General features: G+C 37.0%; 2 long non-coding RNA genes across 2 annotated transcripts in view; both read left to right on the plus strand.

Moving 5' to 3' along the window:
- Positions 1-22,982, plus strand: part of LOC103784402 (uncharacterized) — an 837,516-nt gene that overhangs the window by 235,753 nt on the left and 578,781 nt on the right. The gene's annotated exons all lie outside the window — the stretch shown is intronic.
- The window catches only part of LOC117974590 (uncharacterized), a 46,589-nt gene continuing 41,454 nt past the window's right edge, over positions 17,848-22,982 (plus strand). The window contains exons 1-2 of the long non-coding RNA XR_008626378.2: positions 17,848-18,152; positions 19,697-19,889. This is a non-coding gene — a long non-coding RNA (uncharacterized LOC117974590). The remainder of the gene's footprint in view (positions 18,153-19,696; positions 19,890-22,982) is intronic.

A 22,982-nucleotide genomic window follows, 5' to 3' on the forward strand; every position in this document is an offset into this window, starting at 1 on the left:
AGTCTGCTGCTGACCTATTCTTGGGGAATCAGCCTTCCAAAGACTTTAAGGTGAGAACCCAGAGGACCAGAGCAGAAATCTGGCCTGAGGATTATAATTAGAAACTCGAGATGTCACTGTTCCAAATAAGGCAGGTGGGCCAGACCTGGTGGCTCATGCCTGTCATTCCAGCTCTTTGGGAGGCTGAGGCAGGAGGATTGTTGAAGCCCAGGAGATAGAGGCTGCAGTGAGTTATGATTGCACCACTGCATTCCAGCCCTGGTAACAGAGTGAAAACCTCTCTCAAAACAAACAAACAAACAAAGAACAAATAAGGCAGAAGGATATGGATAATGCAGGGTCCATAGGTACATAGTACGTATCCCTGTCCTTGCAGTAGATACACAGTAACTGTGAGTACTTCTCAAATGATTAATTGAATGAAATAATAGATTGGATAAATGAATGACCTATGAGACTTTTAAACTGTCAGGGGGCTAAAACATCAAAAGCACAATGCTTGACTCTCAATACCACTTACTTGTGCAGTCAGAAGACAATTAGTGGGGCTGGGCGTGGTGGCTCACGCCTGTGATCCCAGCACTTTGGCTGAGATGGGCGGATCACGAGGTCAGGAGATCGAGACCATCCTGGCTAACACGGTGAAACCCCGTCTGTACTAAAAATACAAAAAAATTAGCCGGGCGTAGTGGCGGGCGCCTGTAGTCCCAGCTACTTGGGAGGCTGACGCAGGAGAATGGCGTGAACCCGGGAGGCTGAGCTTGCCGTGAGCCGAGATCGCGCCACTGCACTTCAGCCTGGGCGACTGAGTGAGAGTCCATCTCAAAAAAAAAAAAAAAGAAAAGAAAAGAAAAGAAAAAAGAAAACAATTAGTGGGCATTTACTTGATTTTTACTTTATCCTATAGCTACTATAGATTAATAATATTTTCCTTGCCCTCAGTGAATAGTCTGTAAACAAGTATTTATAAGGTGATAACATAAGTGCTAGTGGAGGTAAGTGCAAAACAATATAGGGGAGCGGGATATGGAATACATAAAATTATATTTGGGCTGGGAGAGGAGTGGAAGACTTAGGGAGACCACGTAGATTAGCTTGTGTTTGTACATCCTCTGAGAGGAATATGGGGATTTCCTCTGAGAGGCAAGGAGGGAAGGGTTTCAGTCAGTGGGAACAGTGTGCAAACCAGCATGGCATATTTAGGAAATTACAAAATATACATTAAAATTTATTCTAGTCATACCTTTTTTCTAGAAAAACAGAATTAGGCTGTGTCTATAGGGCAAACAAGCAGACTCTAATATGACATAATAATATTGGTATTCATAAGAATTACTGCAAGTTTCCACACAGCTGATTTGGTCACAGTTATTAATTGACATAGAAATGGTTAGATGATCTCATTGCCTGGACCATAATTATTAATTTCTGAGTAATTTTTAAAAGTGATGGCTTTAGTAATATTTACATCAGGTTGCAAAGAGCACTGAGCTTTAAGAGTAGAATTATTGGCAATGAAGGAGGAAAAGGTCAATTCTATTGGCCTCTCCTCTTATTCAAACAAGTGGAATATATCATCAAAAGACCATCTCCTGAGATAAGCACAATAAACGGTAACAGGACAACACTCAAAGACCATCTACACCTATGCAGACTGAGATTCTTCCAAGTATACCAGAATTCCCAGTGGAGCATCCTGGGGCAGCATTTACTGTTGCAAATTCACTAGCAGGCAATTCCCTGATTCTATCTTCAGGAAACCCAATCCTGATAGAATTTGCAACACCGTTTATATTTCATTGATTATATTGGTAATCCCTACCTTTGAGCGAGTCAAAATCTAGCTGTCTATTTAATATTATTTTTTTCTATCCAAAATATACTTTCCTATGTAAAGAATATCATGTGGGATGGTTGGGTTCAGGAACTGTCCATAAAGCCCTGTCTAAACCATTGTGCACACATTTTGAAACCAGAAGAACTAACAGTTCAGGCAAATCATATTTCAGTTACACTTGTTGCATGTAACAAGGTTTCAACAAGAATGTCAGTCCGAGCCCAACTGAATACTGGGATCCACTTTTGCAACAGTGACCTCTCTCCTGGCAAGAGTCCCTTCTCATAGTGTGCCCATAGCTTATAAACTCTCTTCCTTTCCACATCTGCATAAAAATAGAAGCTCATTAGATCATCTCCTTGCTACATATTTTATATTAAGAGAAAAAAGGATGGTAACCTTTGTGGGTAGTGGGAAGTGGTTCTTCCTCCACAGTTTATGTATGTGGGTTGTTTGTAAACCAGGGAAAAGATGTGCTGTTATGATGTTAACATACAGGGTCACAATAATGCGCGTTCTCCCACTTCTAACCTTGGATTAATTTGCTCAGCATATCTATTCAATGTATTCTTAAAGGCAGAAATTATAATATAAATGAAACTTGTATAGTGATTTGAAATTTACAAAGTACTTTCACAACATTGTTCTATTTAATGCCAACAATAGCCCTTTGAGTTGGGTGTTTTATCTTTTGAGGGTAACTGAGATTGTGATGTGAAGTGAGGTACCCAAGGACCCACCTCTATTAAATGATGGAACTGTGATTCTAAGCCAGATTTCTGATTGACAAGTCCAGTCTGTGTATGACATCAGACTGCATAGCAAAATTTATGTTGTCAAAAGACTAAAGGTTGAACACTAAAATCAAGTTACAGCATTTGTACCAGTCTTTCTTTTAGGAAATGGAGAATCCTTCTCAGCATTAACTTGGGGTTTCCTTAAGTCCACCATTACAGAAACAATTGGATTTTCTGCCAAGAAACATTAAGGCTGATTTGACAAGAATGACGAGGCACTTTAAGAGTTGATTGACTGTTAGTATAAGGCCTTTAGAGCTTGCTAAAATTGCATCAACTATAAGTGAAAGAAATGGAAGTATCTACCCAGAGTTTCAAAGAAAACCTGTGATCTCAAGAACAAATGGTAGGATGGTCACATATCTCTACATTCATCCAACAACTCTCTGGTTTCTATAATATACAAGTTTATTTGGTTCTTCTGCAATGTTCTATGACTCTCAACGCTCAGGGACCCACTGAGGTCTAAACTGATCAATGAGAAAAAACCATTTTGTGTTTATTGAAAGACTTTCAGAAGACCTATTTAGCTGAGACACTTGCTGAGATATGTTTGCAATTCTGTCTTAGAACTTCCAATCTGAGGTGAATTTGCCCTCCTGTCACCATATGTATAGGGTGTGGCAACACCCGAAAGCAATGAAGAACAAGATCTTTGAAGCTGAGAACTCTGCTGAAACCAAGATGAGTGATAGAATCTTCCATTATGAATCTATACTTCCTGTGGACTCTTAATGACAATAATTATTTTAAAATTATTGTACTTGTAAAGAAAAAAGACTAGGCAGAGTTTTCTCTCCATCTCTTTTTCAAATAATATATCAAACTAGAGTGCAGTTTAGTGTAACTAACAGATTTTTCATTGTTTTCCAGTTAAAGAAATGAACACAGACAAATGAGCAAACATCTTTTATATATGGTTATCTTTAATCTCATAAAATTCTGGCTTTTAAAATTATTTTTAAAAGAAGATTCTTAACTGTGGATTTCCCCTAATCTTTGCATTTAATTAATGATCATTTATATTAGGATCTTCTCTGCCCCTTTTAGGAATGAAATTCCAACATGAATATGTTATCTAATCCTCACATTACTGCAATAATGTACTTGGCCACTGAGAAGCTTAGTGTTAGGAAAAATAACCAAGAAATAATCAGGCCCAGGGTTATTGGGAAAATAACCAAATAAATGGTCAACTATCTAAATAGACTCTGACCTGTAGATAAGCCCATGTTGATTTCTAAGTTGTGTCACCTGCCTGATGCTATCACATTTGGTAGTGTGAAAACAGATTTTTAAACTGCCTTTGCTGAGATAATAGAAAATGAGGCTGGTACTTAAGGTGTAGAAGACTAATTTTACGTGAATAAGCCCACATTAAATTAAGCACTAGTGCCAGCTGAAATCAGTGATGATGTTTTAGACTTTTCTAAATGTTTTCTCACATTTTAGAAGATAAATTTCACCAACCATCACCCGAGCAAGTCTAGAAGCCAACTATTACTGTTCGAAGTTCAATACCATTAAAACATGTTTAAAGTTCTGATCTTTTAGCTATTCCGAATTTCTCTCCTAAAAGATGGTGCAATTAGAACACATTTTCTCAAACCTATACTATTGACATTTTGGAAAACAATTCTTTGTTGTGGGGGGCTGCTCTGTGTGTTGTAGGATGCTCAGCAGCATACTGGCTTCTACCCTGTATGCCAGTAGCTCCTTCCCTTCAGTTGTGACAATGAAAAATATCTCCAGACATTGCCAAATTTTTCATGGTTGGTGGCAGGGGAAAGAGAGGGGATACATATATATGCAAAATTACCCTGATTGAGAACCATTGAGCTAGAAGCATAGAATTCTGGGTTCCACACCTTTGTAGTTTCTGTAGATATTAAAATTGAAGGTGAGTGGGCTTAATGACACATCCCAGATGATATAATTGTTTAGAAGCAGAGGTAGAAATCAAACCCAAATCTTGTGATTCCTATAGTGTTCTTCACATTGCAGCATATTATTTTTGAATATTGTTATGGAAGGAATATTTCATTGACTCACAAACACTAAGTCATTATCCAAGAACATTTTGGCAGCATTGAGATGATGACCATAAGAACTGAGTCAGAAAGAACACATTATTTATATGAATGAAATGAAAATACTAAAAAAAAGCTCTATTTGCTGTTACAGTCCAATCTTCCAGGTATTTGGGTAGTGATAAACAAATAATGTCTAAACTACTGACATTCTCTCCTTACCCAAACTCTACTCAGGGTCCCCTAGACTGTTTTTCAACTAGGCTTTCCTTTTGGGCTTCCATGTTTGTGTCTCCATTGTCCAATTTTAGTGAGAATCCTGCTAAGTCATTTTAACTGGAACCCTCCCACCCTCCCACCCACCCCCTACCCCTTACCCCCTACCCCATATCTGTTCTCTTTCAATAAATGAGTTCATCGTCCTCCACCATGCCCAGGTGAGGTCTGGTCATCCTTGCGTGCCTTCAGCAAGAATCATGTTAGGTTGTTATAGTCAGGATTTCCCACTGATCCCTGATCTTTCCTTGTAGTAATTTTTCATTCACTGATCACCCATTGCTGTTTAGGTATAAATTCGTACTTACCCATGCTGTATTTGGAGTTGAGCCTAATCTCTCTTCCTCATTGCACAATCCCATTGTGGTGGTCCCTAAGCCTATCACAGTAGTCCTCCCTGCACCTGATAAAGTTTGCCTTACCATCTCTAAGGAGTGTTATGAATATGTTTTTCTTTAACACTACTCATATAGCATATATAAAGTTGTAACCACAATGAGATCAATCTGCAAAAGTCTCCTGCCTGCTACCACTTCATTTGAGGGAGGAAATTGTTGCAAGTGTCATGCCACTTCCACATTTTGTAACTAAGGATAGAAAAAAATGTGCCTGGCAAGAACAAAAACTACAGACTGCATTAACAGCCTGGGGCACTCATTATGCCAGGATATATGTACTTAAGCTGTGATGGAGGCTGCCAGCTTGGATTGACCCCATTAGCCATCTCTGGTCCGGTAACAAGAAGTAGTGGAAGCCATCTTCCTCCTCTAACGAAAATATTGCCAAGAAAGTACACTGCTGTTCAACCAGCTGTTTGAGGAATTGAAGAGGGTGAAAAGAAGGTAAAAACAAAAGGGGTATATTTTGCATTTTCTACTTACATATGAATATGTACATATGATGTATTGGGGCAACTCTCACATATGTCTCGCTCTCCATCACACACTATGCTAACCATTTGTCACATTCAAATATCAATTTATCCAAAAGTTTTCTATGTTTTCTTTCTTAGACTTATCTCCCTTCTTCATACCATTTTCACTGAGCTATTTGATTAAAAACGTTAATTTTTTATAAGACATTTTATATCTTATGCTGTATGGAAAGTGCTTTGTGTGAAGGGTATATTTATTTGAAACAAAGTTTATAGTTCATAGTTTGCTAATAGTCCTAATTGGCTTCAGTTTAGGGGAGATTCTAGATAGTTCAAGGTTTGTGGGGACAAGTGTTTTGTAATAATTTAAAATATCTGGGGAATAAGGAATATACATCATATTGGAAAATATAAAAAGGAAGAATTATAATTGAACATAATTTTATCATCTGGAAATTATACTGTTAATGCTTTTCTTTCTCTCTCCTATACATATATGTATATGTGTGTATATATTTCAGATTCTATAGTAAATATGGTTTTTGCTACTTTTTTCATATTGTTATGGTTTTTCATGTCTTTGATTATTCATGTATATTCCAATTATATGGAGATACCTAATTTATGTAACTATTTTTAATTTTTTTCATTGAATTTTATTTGGCTATAATAGTATAATAAAATACTATGTAATACAATAATAAATTAATGATATGATTAATCCGTACGTTTAGTTTTTTCTGATATAGTATTTCCTACAAGTCAAATACTGGATCGAAGACCATAAAGACTTACAGAACTCTTGAAACATATTGCCCTATTGCCTTCCACCAGATAGATTTGTAAAATTTCCATCATAAATGCATGACAGGATTTTAATTTAAATAACAAGACACAATTGCTGAATAGGAGTCAACATTTAATAATTCAACAATATCTTTATATAGATCCTTCCATTGCTTTGGCACTGTAGATGTTTTCTTTAAAGTTAACAGCTTTTAATGAGTAGGCAAAAATAAAAATTAAAAGAATCTGCCATGGGCTACCAAAAAATTTTCCATTAAAAATCAGAATCACTAAAGATATCTAATGTTCTTTTATATTTAATATATATCATCAAGCTCGACTTTTTTCTCGATTCAAAATTTAATGACTTATTAAGCAACTATTGTATGCCACCTCTGTAATCTCAAATCTGGTTGGGGCGATAAGAAAAGTGCATAATTAACGGTAATACAGTGACATAGATATTAAAATAATAGACAAAATGCAATGGAAACGTGGTAGGGGAATGTTTAACTTTTCTCTGGAGGATGGAGCTGGGAAAAACTTTGCAGAAGAGGTAATTTCTAAAGAGTGATTAGTAATTTTTTAGGAAAGGGAGAAAAAAGCTTTGGAACAGAACAATATCAAAGAGACACAGGAACATGAATTTATACAGGTTGTCTAGACAACAGTGGTAATGAGGTATGGCTGGCACATAGGAGGTTGTGGTGTTAACATCGAATTTTGAATTCCCCGTTAAGATCTTGTCTTGACTTATTCTGTAGTCAAAGAGGAGCCATTGAAGAGTTTTGAGCAGGAACATGGGCATGATTTTTTCTGTATTTGGATTCAAGTTGGAAGAGATTGGAGACAAGATAACTGGCTGTTAGTATTATCCAAGGAAGATGACAAAAGCTTGAATATCAGTGGTGGAAAGACTACACCTAAGGGGCAGAGTAAAATGTATATCAACTGGTCAATCAACAAATATTAATTTTGCTTGAGCAAGTTATCAGCATTTTCTGTGCTGGAAATTAAGAAGAAGATAGCAAGTCCTCCCACACAGAACTTCCATTCCTTTGGGAGAATTGGGCAATGAACAAGTAAATACATACATGTACATACATATACATATGTACATATCTATCTATAAAGCAACTGATAATGGTGAGCACCATGGAGGAAATGATCAGTCATCATGAAAGAGAATAAGGGGAAGGGGGTCTTTTTAGTTAAGATGACATCCAAGTTGCCACATGAAGGATGAGAGAAGCCAGCCATGTTAAGAGCCAGAGCCCACGTGAGAAGACTGCAGTGAGGAGCTTTCTGAGGTAGAATAGTTGACTAATAGGAAAGGCTGTGTAGTAGACGGGGTAATCATATTGCCTTTAGAGTCAGATGCCTTGAATATAAATTCAGGCCCTGCTGTTTATAAGCCTCAGCTTCCTCTATTAAATGAGAATAATAATGCACACATTACAAAGTTACTGTAAAGATTATGTGAAGGGATGTTATATAAAATTTAGCACAGACTCTAGATAGTAAAAACTCAATGGAAAATAGTTGCTTTTATTGTCATCATTATCAAGAAGAATAGGGAGAAATGAGGCACTTCAAATTTCTGTCTTAGGTGACTGAAGTGTAATAGGCAGCCCAAAATAGGAACACGTTAGGATGTTCAGATAGTGAATCTGCTTTGAAGAACCTATTGGAAATCCAGCTGGAATTTGAATCTAGAGGTCTGGAAAGAAGTCCACATGTAAGATATACGAGGGTCACTGGCTTTGCTTGAAGAAGGTATACAGAGATTAAGCTGAGAAAATGGGAAAACTCAGCACTTCATGAGGGTAATTGTCTCTTTTTTAGAAAGTTCTGATTATTTGAAAAAAATTACTTTGAATGATTAGAAATCTACTTATAATTTACATTCACTGCCCCTGGTCAAACTTTCTGGAAATATGCTGAATAAGAACAGTCACTCTTCCAAATCAGAGCCTTCGTAGTATGTAAAAAGTGGTTGGTTTGACTCCTCAGTCTTTATCTGAGAAAAATAGTCTCAGATATTTCAGTCGTTCCTCATATGCAGGGATCTTTATTATTATTATATTTCATCATTATAGTTTTTTGGATGTAATTTAACTTGTTCTTGCTCAGAACTAAACCCAATATTCCAGATTTGATTTGATCACCATGATAGTTTCAACCTATCATTTTCATCTGTCAGCTCCTTTAACAATCTTAATTCTATCATCTAACATATTAGTGATTCCTGCCAACTTTGTGTCATACACCAATTTGATGAATATGATTTCTAAATTTTCATCCAAGTCATTGATAAAGATGTTTAAAGGCTAAGCTAATGTAAATTGAACTATCCCTGCTGTGACTAATGGGTGGACGTGAAACCTTTGGCTTCATTGACGAAGGGCAAGTTGTGCTTAAAGTTTTGACTTGAATGGGTTGAGTGAGATGGAGCATGAATAGCAGGAAGGGCAAGTTGTACTTGAAAGTTTTGTCTTGAATGGGTTGAGTGAGAGGGAGCATGAATAGCAAAAAGGAATTGAAAAATGGAGATGGAATAGAAATTATTTGACATAGAGGATGGGAGCTGTAAAATCTTGGGATATCTTTGGTGGGAGTTATCTGGGGCTCCCAGAGGTACAGGTGGGAAACAAGTTGCAGAGACAGACTCTGGAAGTGTTGTAGGTTGACTAGGCAAATGACCAAGAGGGCTTAGTCATAATGATTCTGAAAAAGACTAGTAATAGACATTCCATATCTTGCAGACAAAGCAATAGAAATGTAGCAGCTGGAAAGAGATGGGAATTATCCAGAGATTTTGTACTGGAATCAGATAATGGGTCTAAGTATGGAACAACACTCCAGTCCTAGGAGGATGATATGATTTGCCTCTGCATCCCCACCCAAATCTCATCTTGAGTTGTACTCCCATAATTCCCAAATATTGTGAGAGGGACCTGGTGGGAGATAATTGAATCATGGGGGGCAGTTTCCTCCGTACTGTTCTCATAATAGTGAATAAGTCTCATGAGATCTGATGGTTTTATAAAGAGGAGTTCTCCTACACAAGCTCACTCTCTCTTTGTCTGCTGCCATCCATGTAAGACATGAGTTGCTCCTCCTTGCCTTCTGCCATGATTGTGAGGCTCCTTCAGCCACGTGGAACTGTAAGTCCAATTAAACCTCTTTCTTTTGTAAATTGCCCAGTCTAGGGTATGTCTTTATCAGCAGCCTGAAAACAGACTAATACAGAGGAGGATCATAAAAGCAAAGACAGAGAAGTAGGAGCTCTCTCTACTTCACCATAATTGGGCTGGGGTTCTGTTAGGATCCCTGTTAGATAGGGCAACAGATAAGGATGAGGGAGGAGAAGTGAATGTGGAAGTTGAATCCTGAGAACTAAGCCAGTAGAGGAAAGAAAGAAGAAGAGTTGCAGTTGAGGTGAACAGTGAATATGTATATAGAGTCATTATTCTTGAAGGCATTAAGTATTAGGTAGGATAGACCATGCAGAGGCCAAGGTCACAAGGGAGCCAAGAAGTCAAGAATGGATCAATATATTGCTGGGTGAATAACCTATTTTATATCTGTGAAAATTGAGGAACTGAGGCTGCTAGTGTAATTTTTATCTTCATCTACATTAGTTCAGTAACTAGATAAGCCAAAAATCAAACCAGAGTCTGTGGCACGATCTCGGCTTACTGCAACCTCTGCCTCCCGGGTTCAAGCAATTCTCCCGTCTCAGCCTCCTGAGTAGCTGGGATTACAGGTGCGCACCACCACGCCCAGATAATTTTTGTGTTTTTAGTAGAGATGGGGTTTCGCCATGTTGGACCAGGCTGGTGTCAAACTCCTGACCTCAGGTGATCCACCTGCCTCGGCCTCCCAAAGTGTTGGGATTACAGGCATGAGCCACTGCACCCGTCCTATGTTTTTCATCTTTAGTAAAAGATTTTTAAGGTCAGAGATCATATGAACAAGACTACATGAACCATAACATCCTTTAATATATTTTCAATATACAATGAATACTTAATAACATAAGTATTTGTTACATAAGTATAAAAGATTATCTTCAGATCCTCGAGTATTTCTAATTTTCATGTCTATAACTTGATGATGCTGGTGATGGTAATTACAATATTAACATTATACTGGACACTATGGCAGACACTCTGATAAGTGCTGAAGCTCATTTAATTCTCATCGAAACCTTATGAGGACATGTTCTTATTTTTTTCACTCTTTTTTCAGATGAGTAAATTGACCATTATTAGGGTAATTAAATAATCTGACCAGAGTCACACAAACTGGAATGAATGAATCGGGGATTTGAACCCAGGCAGTATAATTTCAGAGACAAGAAACACTATATTATATTGCTCCTTTGTTTTATGACAAATAGTGATTCATTTTTAGTCTATGTCACTTTCAACACCAGTTACCTTTCTTTTAAGGGGCACAAAGAAAATAAAGATGCTGTTACTGGTTTCAAAAACATGATTAGAAAACAGCCAAGTTAGGATGAGGATTCTGAGCATGTAGCTAGGCTTGCTCACTAAGTCATTCTTCCTACATACCAATTTCAGAATGAACATGAGCAAACATTTTATTATTTATTTTTTTGAGACAGGGTCCCATTCTGTCACCCAGGCTGGAGTGCTGAGGTGTGATCTTGGCTCACTGCAGACTCAACTTTCCAAGCTCTGGTGATCCTCTAACCTCAGCCCCCTAAGTAGCTGGGACCATAGACATGTGCCACCACGCTCAGCTACTTTTTGTATTTTTGGTAGAGACGGGTTTCGCCATGTTGACCAGGCTGTTCTCTCGAACTTCTGTGCTCAAGCAATCTGCCCACCTTGGCCTCCCAAAATGCTGGGATTACAGGCGTGAGCCACCACACCCGGCCATGAGCAAACATTTTAAAATAAGAACTTCATGAACCTCCAGGATACATCCTAAATAGTCAAAAATCAATCTGTATATACCAAGGAATTAGGTCTCCATTTTGGGGGAAAGGGAAGAAATTTAAGTTACAATGACTTTTGCCTTAAAAATGTTTTCTTAGTCCTCATGTTTAAGTTAAGGTTTGGACTGCTGAGGCAAAATCATCCGTGTTTCCCATGGCCATCAGACTTGGACAGGACACATGATCAGCTAAAAATATTCTATTTGATTGTATTAATAGAGTTCAAGAAACATTCAGTATGTACTTGAAGATTTAGTGTTCAAATGGATCTATTGACCTGTTTAAATGAGTTAACCCACAAAAGAATAGAAGCAATTTTTATAAAGATAAATCAGAGAAACCAGAAACTTCTATGAATATAGGTAATTCCATTTTTGCTACATAAATAATTAAGCGTATACACACCTTATAAATGTCAGAACTTAAATTAGAATTTTCCAAGATCTTTTCAGACGGATATCATATTTAGGTGAACGAAAGAAGAAGCAGGCGATGATCCAGTGCTCTTCTTTTTTTTTTTTTTTTTTTTTTCAAAAACTCTGGTGAACTGAAGAGGATATGGTATTCAAAATGCACATCTAAAAGCTTCTAGGTGGAATTTAAATAACTTCATTATTTTTACCTTTTTCTTCCAACCACCCCAAATATTCTGACTCTACGTGGACCAATCACTTGGCTGATTTTCTATGTAATTAAAATCATGTGCCTTCAAAACTATTTGTAGGGGGAATGCTTCTGAGACTCCTAGCTTTATCTTTTTATACTTGTGTAACTTAAAAATGACCAGGCAGAAGTTTTTTTCTTTTCTTTAAATTGCTTTGCCAAGTTTCAGCTTTGAGCACATTTTTATGACTGATTTATTAAACCTGGAAACTAGAAGTTTATAATGGAAATTCTCATAAAGCTTTAACTCTAGCCTTGCTAGCAGGTACCCTGAAGAATGGGGCACTGATGGGCCCTCTGTTGCTGCATTTCTAGAACACCACCTGAGGATTTGGTCACGTCTTCATTTATAGGTGAATAATCTTCAACCATTCTAGCAGAAATTCTTGTTCTGTTGACAAAAAGGAAGCATGCAGTAGTTTGGCTATGAATCATACCTTCTGCTGTCATGATTAATTTTAAGGACGCATTCAAAGACATTTCCTCCATAACATTGCACTCTGGGAAAAGAGAAAAAAAATGTGCTCATCGCTTAGGCTGACTGAGGAGATTTATTGCAAATAAAATGATTCCAAATTGACTAGGGAGATTTATTGGAAATGAAATTATTAGAAATCCCTATTCCTAGGCTGGGCTCGGTGGCTCACACCTGTAATCCCAGCACTTTGGGATGCCAAAGTGGGCAGATCACCTGAGGTCAGGAGTTCGAGAACAGCCTGTCCAATATGGTGAAACCCCGTCTCTACTAAAAAAAATACAAAAGTTAGCCGGGCATGGTGGCGCATGCCTGTAGTCTCAGCTACTCGGGAGGCTGAGGCAGGAGAATCACTTGAACCTAGGAGGCAGAGGTTGCAGTAAGCCGAGATCACACCACTGCACTCCAGCCTGGGTGACAGAATGAGACTCTGTCTCAACAATAACAACAACAACAAAAAAAAAAAAAAAAAGAAAAAGAAAAAAGAAATCCCTGTTCCTTTTTAAGATATTTAGAAGTTATACCTAAGTGGAACATTTTTGCTTTAGTTTCAGAAATACAAACTTCTGGCATTGCTCATCATTTGAATTTTTCCCTGCAGGCTTTGGCTTTATTAGCAGCTTAAGAGTATATTTAGTACTGTCATATGTGAAATCTCTTCACTCTGTTAAACTAATATGGGATAAAATGTCTTTTTTTACAGTGTTACTCATTCATTATATAAAAATGAAAGCAACTACTTCAGTGTGGATCCAGAGCTACTAACTATTTTTATGACAAAAGAGAGGTGACAATACATATCCCGTAGGCACATGAGAGTATTATATGAGTCATTAGTATAATTGATATCCATAGAAAGAGTGTTTTATCCAACATGATTAAAATGTGCAATACATTATGTAGGTTCCAGTGTTCCAGCTGCTGTGTGGTAATCTTTCCTTTGATAGATATCTAGTGAAAAATAAAATTATCCTCGTTAAAGGGATAATCTTCTACTACTTAAGGCTGTGAGAATGTGAGACAGTTGCATGCCACGTGCTTTATCCATTTACATGTGATGTTCGCCTGTGTGTTGTGTTTTGCTGTGGGTTCCACAACAGAAAGACAAGTAGAAAAGGCCTCCGAAATGGAGCTTCTTTCCTGGCAGACCAGGGAAAATCCTGGGTTATAATTCTGTGTCTATGTCTTAAATTCTCCTTGTTGGGTCCGGCTTTAAATGCCGACAGTGGTGTCCCAGGCACACACACACACACACACACACACACACACACACACACACAATCATAGATCCTAACATTTTAAATTGGCTTCAAGTTGAGAGTAACTTCTTAAATGCAGATGACTCAAGTAATTGTTTTAAAGGGTGTTTCTACACACAATAAATGCATCCTCCATTCATTGGTTGATTCATTTTACAATGAACTTATCAGTGGCTGATTATGTACTAAGTACTTAGGTGCTGGGGCACAGAGAGCCACAAGTTGAAGGATTTCATTTTAAATAGTAAACCAAAGAAAGAAAAACAAGAGGGTAGAGAGCAAACCTCATTTTCCCTATTGAGTACTCAGAAGCAGGCGCTATTGAACCATATAACTAGAACAAAAGATAACACTGTGTCTACATAATGTTTATCTCAAAGAAGTCAAAGTGAGGTATGCATACTACTGGACTCAACACCTACAATACTGACTGTTATTTTTTTTTTTCTTTTGTGTATATACGTGATAATAGTAATGCTAAAAGCTGAGAGAAAGGTCACATGCTGGGGATAATGCAACATATCCAGGAAAGTAAAGTCAGTGACAAATGAAGAAATATGTCTAATTCTTAATTAAGTGGCATATCTGTTAGGGCAAAGAGGTCTGTTGGAAGGTTCCTTGGTAATCAAGGTTCTATTTTCTTTTCTACTGACCCATAATATTGTTGAGAAGATTAAATAAAAATAATACATGTGAAGCTGCTTTTTAAAGAAAACATAATGTGCTTCATAGATGTGATATCATTTTAAAACTTTTGTTGACTACCTCCTGTACATTGCAGGCATTATATATCTACAAGTAGAGGATAGCACTTGCTGCCCATCTAAATTACAAATGCACCTTATGTGGAATGAGATACCAGTTGCTTTTAAAGATCCTGAATATCAATAAATGTTGAAAATGATGAATATCTAAAAATTATGTAAGTAAATGAGTTGCTCAGCTATTTCACAGTCTTGTCCGTCTGTCATAGTACAGGATAGGTTGCAGCAAGGCATCATGGTTTGGGAAGAATTATTCATTAGGACAGTGATAATAAGGCAATATTAGATTCACCACATATATAGGTAAAAACTTTATAGGAAGAAATAATGATGGACCAAAATGCCTACTAGGGAAACTTATTTATCTTTACCTGCCCTCATTTGTTTGAATGTGACTGAATGTTGCCATTTGTGAATAATCAACCAAATGTTATGATATATTTTCTTGCTTCTCAAAATGGTCAGATTCCATTATGTTGTTAGCTAACATTGTTTACTCCCTCCAACAACATATTATTCTTTCACAATGCTAGAATAGTTTGTTAGTTCAACCCCCACCCCCACCCCAGCATTATCTCTCCTTAACTTTCCATCTAGTAGCCTCTGTGTCATTTGCAGTCCTGGAATAGAGTGACTTTGTCTTCCCTACCAGTATTCTAAAAAGTAGCTTTACCCACCTATTATTTCTTCACCATTGTCCGCTGTAATTTCATGTTATTGCTGTGGTGTGCTGGTCCACATGATGTCTTCTTGTACCTTGAGATGGTGAGATTTCCTGGGAGAAGATTTTAGAATTTTCTGTATGGCCTCCTGATTACAAAGATTCAGATATGCCTGTGGTCTTATAAAAGTTATAGTAATGAGATTGTGATTCTAATACTACATAAATATTGTTATTATTGGCATGAGTAATAATGATAGATGGGAATAATAATAAAGACTTGGCATGGCCTTTTCCTCAGAGTTTTCAGTGTTTCCACTGGTACAATTGGTGATACCTTTCAGTATACTAAGAAGATAACGTGATCGTGCAGGAGCCATTATCAGCCTCTGTTAGAGCCTTTTCAAATCCCGTGCTTATTGTGTATGTTATGAATAAGGGAGCACAAAAATTATGCATGCAGGGCCAAATTCTCATCTTGCTCAGGACCCCCATGGACCTCTCTTTGAAGTCAATAGGAGCTCAGCAGGGGGTGGAACAAGATGAGAATTTGGAAAAGGAACGTAAAGAAAAAGGGATAATTTTTCCCGACCATATCATCATTTGGTGTGCGTTAAATGCTCACACAGTGCCTAACCCCAATTCCTTTTTACTTCAGTCTCAATAAAATTGCACAACAGATATTTTTTTTCCTGCATCTTTGTGTGTATATACTGTAGGTCATTTTCAATGGGAAGAGAATTGGATAACTTCAATTACTCTCCTGTAAGCTGTTATTATTGAACTGAGCCTGAAGTGCTTTATTTTCAATAAAGAAATATTCATAGAATACAACTTTCATGCAAATTCAAGTGCTATAGGTTTTGAAAGATTTTCCAGAAAGGACATTTTTCACTGGCCCAAATAATTAACCACTCATCTTTGTGCCCTTGTTTTCATTCAACTAATTTTTGGAATTATTTTGTCCACTGTGGGATGGCTACACAAATGTGTGCTCTCCCAGGAAAACACTGTTTGAAATCAACAATGCAGTTTTTGTTTCTGCATTCTAATATACACCCCCCTCTTAGGATTTGAATTGTTTTGTACACACAATGGTAAATGAATGTCCAGAGGGGAACTTTGAAAAACAATCTGCCTATGAGCTAGAGGCCACACCTTCCGCATTCAAGGGAATGCCCACGCTTTGTCAAATTCGCACACGCCTTCTGAATAGGGCCTGCCCTGAGAAACTTGGCCTTCAAGGTAAAGCTCACTTAGATCGCACCATTTTCTTTTATGAGGAAGCCAAACTCCATCAGAATTTTACACCTGGATGTATGTTGATGAAATATCTTGTAACTTAAGACCATTAATATTCATGGGACATCTAACATAATTCATAATGGTCTATGATATATGATAGTAAACAGTATCATTTACGCTGAACCTTAAAAATATTGACAAAGACAAGTTCCTAAACACTGATGAAACCTTGTATTTTGTGTTATGATTTCTTGGTTTTATAGTTGGTGCGGTTTTTCAATTAACTGCTCTGTATGCAAAGCAATTATTCATTTATTATAGTCAGCTTAGATACGGTAAAGATTAGAGGAGTAAAACAAATCATCTTGGTGACACTGGCTAGTGATACATTGTTATTATTCTGATATTTATTTATTTATTTATTTGGCTCTTGCAGGATTTATAGCACCTACTTTTGAATTCTAAGTCTTATTCCTTTCTGGTCTCTATTTTTATGGTTTTAACTAAGCAAAAACAGTCATAAGATTTGAACTGGGGTTACCTATATGATTTATCAAATGATAGGCACATGTATAGAAATACTAATTTATATACACAAAAAAACATTTTTAAAATTATCTTTTTGGTCAGTGACAAGATTTTCTCGGTTATATAAAATAAGTATCTGGTCTTTTTAAAGTGTGAAGATTCTCAGAAGTGTTGAAGACAGAACTGAATTTATGTACTACATAAACTAGGCATCAATATATGAAGAATCTCATAAGAAATAGCATGCAATTTCGAATGCAAGTAAACCAAGGTAACTACACATATTAGATATTTGGAAGTTAATGACATGGAGCACAATGCTTTCCGTCAGCCTTGCAGTGTAGTTTTCCAAGTGTACTGCAACTACATACCCTGTAATGTGTCATTTTGCTTCTAAAGGGGTTTACATGCTTATAAGAGTGCCTCAGATTTTGGCAAAGTTTATTTTATGCATTATGCATAAAAGTTGTCATCAGGATTTAACAAAGCATTTTGCACAGAAAGATTAGAAATAAAATCTCTGCACACCAAAATGATTTGGATGATTTTGCTAGAAGGTGTGAACTTCAAAAAATTAGCATGTATCTTACCCCTTTCCCAAATTTCACAGAGATGAAAATCTCCATAGTGAAGAGAATTATAATATACAGTAGTGCAGCAGAAGCTCACCAATTCTATTTTTTCCCCTTTTCAGCTAGTAAGCTCTTGTTTATTAATTATAACAGCAATTTGGAATCCAACTAAGCTACAATTATTAGACAAGAAATTGTCAGGTTCATTAACATATGTGAGGTATTCCTGTTTGAGACATGTGGGTATTAAAACAGGCACACTAGTCTATATGTTTGGATTTTAAGACACGGGTCGCTCAGCAAACTAAGAGAAACTGTGGGTGAAGAGAAGAAATTGATGGGGTAAGCCGACAGAAAGGGGAAACTGGATGCAGCAAACTAAGAGAAACTGTGGGTGAAGAGAAGAAATTGATGGGGTAAGCCGACAGAAAGGGGAAATTGTTTGGATGTTAAGCTTAAATTGACTATTTTACATGTTTCCTATATTTTAACACTTTTAAAAGCTAGACATGTGCTAGTTCCCTCTATGCTTTATAGGAAAGCATGAAGTTGCATGACAGTGAGCAGGACTCTGAGGAGCTGCTTGTGAAACTAAGCTTCTAGGAGATCGGTCCTGGAGAATTCTGGTTTTAAAGGCACATAGAGAAGGAGTGAATTTTTTTAAAAAATAAGGAATGGATTAATTGTGTCTTAAACCTTGAACCTTGAGAAGTCTCTTCTGCAGTTAAATTGAGTGTCCTGACTTCCAGCCTATCTCCCTACACTTTCAGGGTTATGTCCAGTTGTGGGTTTTCCCTTTATGTGTGTGTCTTTCTGAGAATAGTCATTCCACCAGTGGCATTGAGGCAATTTCTAGTAGCTGCTGCTATGTCAGCTTTATTAATTGATAGCTTCATACGATGAGTAGATTTAAGTCCCTTCTTTTTTGTTGCTATTTTTGGAGGTGACATTATTGCTGAATTTAGGGTGCAGCCCTTGGAAATCTGCTTTTTTTCTTGGTAACCACACAGCAGCACTCCTTCGGGTATCCTTGCAAATAGCATCTGGATGGGTAAACCATTAGTAATACCCACAGAAACGCAGGGACCTTGCTCTTTCCCCGTCACTGGTGTATCTTATGAGTGTTGTTTCAGGTAGCAATTAGCATTTTGTTAGTACTGTCACTGCATATATTTTTTTAACTATACAAATTTCTGTGGCTTTTTCAGCACTGAGAAGGTTTTAAAAAATACGCATATAACTTGCTCTTTTATTTTTGGTTCTTTACTTTCAGAAAAGTTAATTGGAACTGATTGGTTTTATTTGCTGACTTACCAAATACCACAAAGCTGGAAACCAATAAAGCAAGATTAGCTTTCCACTGTCTGCTTCAGTTTTCTTAAACACTGTTCCTCTCAGCTTGTCTTTTATCCACAAACCATTTTTTTTAAAAGAACACCAGTATCTGGATAAGAGTGAAAAAATTGAATTGAAGGATAATAATCATAATAATAGTGCTTTACACTTGCATAGATCATCAACATTTTTTTCAAATATATTCATTTTTACTGCAATTGAATTCCTGTAACAGCCCTTTAAAATAGGAAGGAAAAAAAAACCCATGTATCGAATATCTTCTGTATAATGCCTTTACCACATTATCTCATTTAATTCTTGCTACAGCCCTGTTGAGATGAAAATTATTTCCCTGAATTTCAGGAGGAAATATCAGTTCTAATGTAGTGCGATTTGTCCAGGCTTCTACAGTCAGCAAGCAGAGGATCCAAGGTTTAAACTTTGTTCTATGTGGCTCCCAAATTTAGTTCTGTCAACTTTGCAGATTATCTCCATTTTTTGGTTGTCAAAATTCGAGACACAGATAAGTGATTTTCTTGTAATTATGCAGCTGAATTAATGCCACTGACCAAAACTTCGACATATAGTGTATATACAAACATATTTGTTTTTGTTTGTTTCCTAGACTTGCATACTTTCCATTACTTCTACCTTCCTCTGACCACCTGGTCAAAAGTTGATGTTGCCTTCCTATCTGGATTGATTTCTCAGTTCCTCAGTTTACGCAGCACCCTCCCTCCCACCCTACATTGCCTATGGGCCCTTTAACAGACGTCTACAGACATCGTGAAAGAGAGACAGAATCAGCAGAGGATGAGGTGAGAATCAGCCTAGATTATGCTTGTCTTTGCCTCTGTGGGTTTACGGATTGCATTATTGCAGGGTAGGTTTTATGTTCAATACCTATTTGAGTCAATGTTGCATTGCAGCATAGCATAGCTAATATTTTTTGTGAGTGCTGCCTCTAAAAATCAAATCAATACAATTAAACTTTAAGCCAGTGATTTTAATGTGAATATCTTAATACTTGGCGCCAGAGTTGATATTTTAAATCTGATATATTGGAAAGAATAAATATCTTAGGGGAGCACTAATGGGAAAAGAGTTGAAATCAGGTAAACCTGATTCGGATAATAATCAGCCAGTCAATTAGCTCATGCCACGGAGACTGGCACAGGACTATATTGTGTCTGTCTCACAGGCCTCAGAAACATCATTGGCCACTGCGTTATACCTGATAGTATTCAAAGCACTGTCACACAAATTATCTCATGCTTGAAATGCAAGGATGACAGAACATTTGACTCCTAGTATACTTTTTTCCTTTGCTTTCTTCAGTGTGGATGAGACTGAGTTCTAGTACCAACTTTTAAGGATTCCTTACTTTCTGGTGCTGACACCAACTGGAAAAAAACTTCAAAGAGGCCAATTTACTAGAGAGATATCTTTTTCCCATTCCACTTATCTCAAAGGTGTCCATAGTGTCTGGCTCCTTAAGTTAGTTATTTACCTGTACTCTAGTCAGATCTATGTACTCATCATCCAACATATTTTGGTTATTAAATATGTGTTACATCCTTTAGATTCTGTATCTTACTTAACAATCACAATAATAAGAGAAGTGATTGTATTATGCCCATTATATACATAAAGAAACTTAGGTTTAAATAGGTTAAGCAACTTGCAAAAAGACACACTAGTTAGTGCCAGCATCAGAACTCAGTTCTCCCTGACTCCAGACCTTAATCCCTAAACCAGAGCACATTTCTCCTTATGCTTCTTAGCCTTTGCCCCATTCATGCCTATGAACATTTTTCATATGCTTCAAGACCCAGGTCAAATGAAACCTTTAAAAGAGCAGAGGAAGCAATAGAGCTAAAAAAGAAAGTCATTAAAGTAAACATGGAGAACAGACAGAAAGTGTCAAAGCATTAATTGTTTATATTAATCTCATTTTAAATTAAAGTTGCCTCACAGGTATCTGTGTTCTTTGAAATTGGTAAACTCTTTGAGGACCCCAGTTTCTAATATATTGCTCTATATATTCTGATGCCTGATACACAGAGAATCAGCTCTTTTACAACCTATTACAGGAATCCCTTTTCCCAGGGACAGGCAACACATTAGTCCAGAATGTCAAGATGTAGGTGGACATTGAGAAGGAGGTTGTTCCTTGAAGTGAAGCTAAGATTTATATTACAAGAGTCCTAGGTGTCAGTGGGAGAGGGTCTGCCAAGAAGAACCAGAGCTGGGAGACTGAGTATTGTGAGGGCTTGGGGGTTGGAAGAGATATGACAGGCAGAGCAAACTTGATTGGATATCAGATTGGTCTTCAAAGTTAGAAGGTAGGTACTAGAGGTTAGGTAGACAATAAATTCAGTGCAACCACAATCATTTTTGGTGCCCTTGAATTTTTAAATATTTGAAAGATATTGTCATATGAAAAATGTGGAACTGTTGGTTGCAAAAAGAACACTAGACCTAGTTTCTAATCTCAGGGTACCATTAGCTTATCACTAAATATTTCTGTATCCCATTTCCCATATCTGTACAATGTGAATATTAAAAGACTGTACTGGCCTATCTTACAGGATTATTTTGAAACTCAAGTATAAACGAGTACGTAAGGGATTTGAAATTCAAAAATCAGTTTTATGGTTTTTCAAAGTTTTTTTTTTTTTTTACAGTTGCAAGGAATTGCTGTCTTTATTAATAAAGAATAGGCTAATACCCTGCCTTTGAGTAGCTTTCCATTGAGTTGTAGCCCTATGGCACCCACCCATTTAAGAAGGTAACCAATAGCACGAGGTACTACTGGCCAAATGAATGCAGGTGAGACCAGAGGGCTACTATAGGAATTCACAGGGAAGAGCAAGATTGTCAATTGTTAGAGAACCTTCAGACTGGAACGTGAGACTGGAACTAGGTTGAGGAATAATTATAACTATAAAGCTAGAAAGGAGTAATGATGGGCCCTAAGATGCAAGGGATGTTTGCAGGACAGATGTAGACTAGATTGTTTCAAGTAAAGGGTCTGTATCAGAGCTGCGGGAATGGAAGTAGTCTTGGGAGGCCTTGGGTATCAGGTGCCGTATCTGTGATAAAGTACTGATGTACTAGGGGTACACATTCTCTTCCATGAGCACAATCTAGAGGCTTCAGCATAGTCCCCAAAGAAACTTAATTTATTCTCTTCTCCTTTGTTATATTCTCTTGGAAATTTTTTTTCAGGAGAAAATTAGTACTATATATTTTCTAAAGCTAAAAGCTTAAGTTCTACCAACATACTATTTGGTGCAAAGAAAAAGATGGTATGAATATTTGATGTGGGGCCAAAAAGAGTTCTTACACATTAAATATTGCAGAGGGCTTAAAGTCTTCTGAAAACTAATATTTGAGGACCTTATTAAACTGTGGTAAGAGTCCTCATTGTTCTTATTCTGTTGTGAGTCTTGACTTGCAATTTGGAAAAGCACTGGGCAGAGCAGTTACACAAATAATAATCATTGACTCAAGCTTTTTAATGGTAAAAAGATGACTTGATTCTCTGAAGAAGTGAACAGGCAACATTTTCTCATTGCTGTTAATTATAATTTAAGACAGACTCAATTTTGTATTAGTCACAGATGTTTCATTTCTCAGTTCATATATAATGCGGTACATGGAATATCTCCAAAGAGATTTTAGAAGTGTTTGCAGTCTTGTCCATCTCTTTACCACTTGGTGTGGTCTTTTCCAAAAATCATGACATTTGGAAAGAAACTTAGAGAAGTTTTGAAGACATTTTCAAGACATTTTGCTTTCAATGATCTCTAAAAATATTCCTATTGAAAGTGAAAATTGGGAACATGCTCTGAAAAACAAAATCAAAATGCATGTTGTGTCTTTAGAAAGCCTGGTTTTGGGAGTGG

The sequence above is a fragment of the Pan paniscus genome, chromosome 1 (assembly GCF_029289425.2).
Source record: "Pan paniscus chromosome 1, NHGRI_mPanPan1-v2.0_pri, whole genome shotgun sequence".
Classification (NCBI taxonomy): Eukaryota; Metazoa; Chordata; class Mammalia; order Primates; family Hominidae; genus Pan; species Pan paniscus.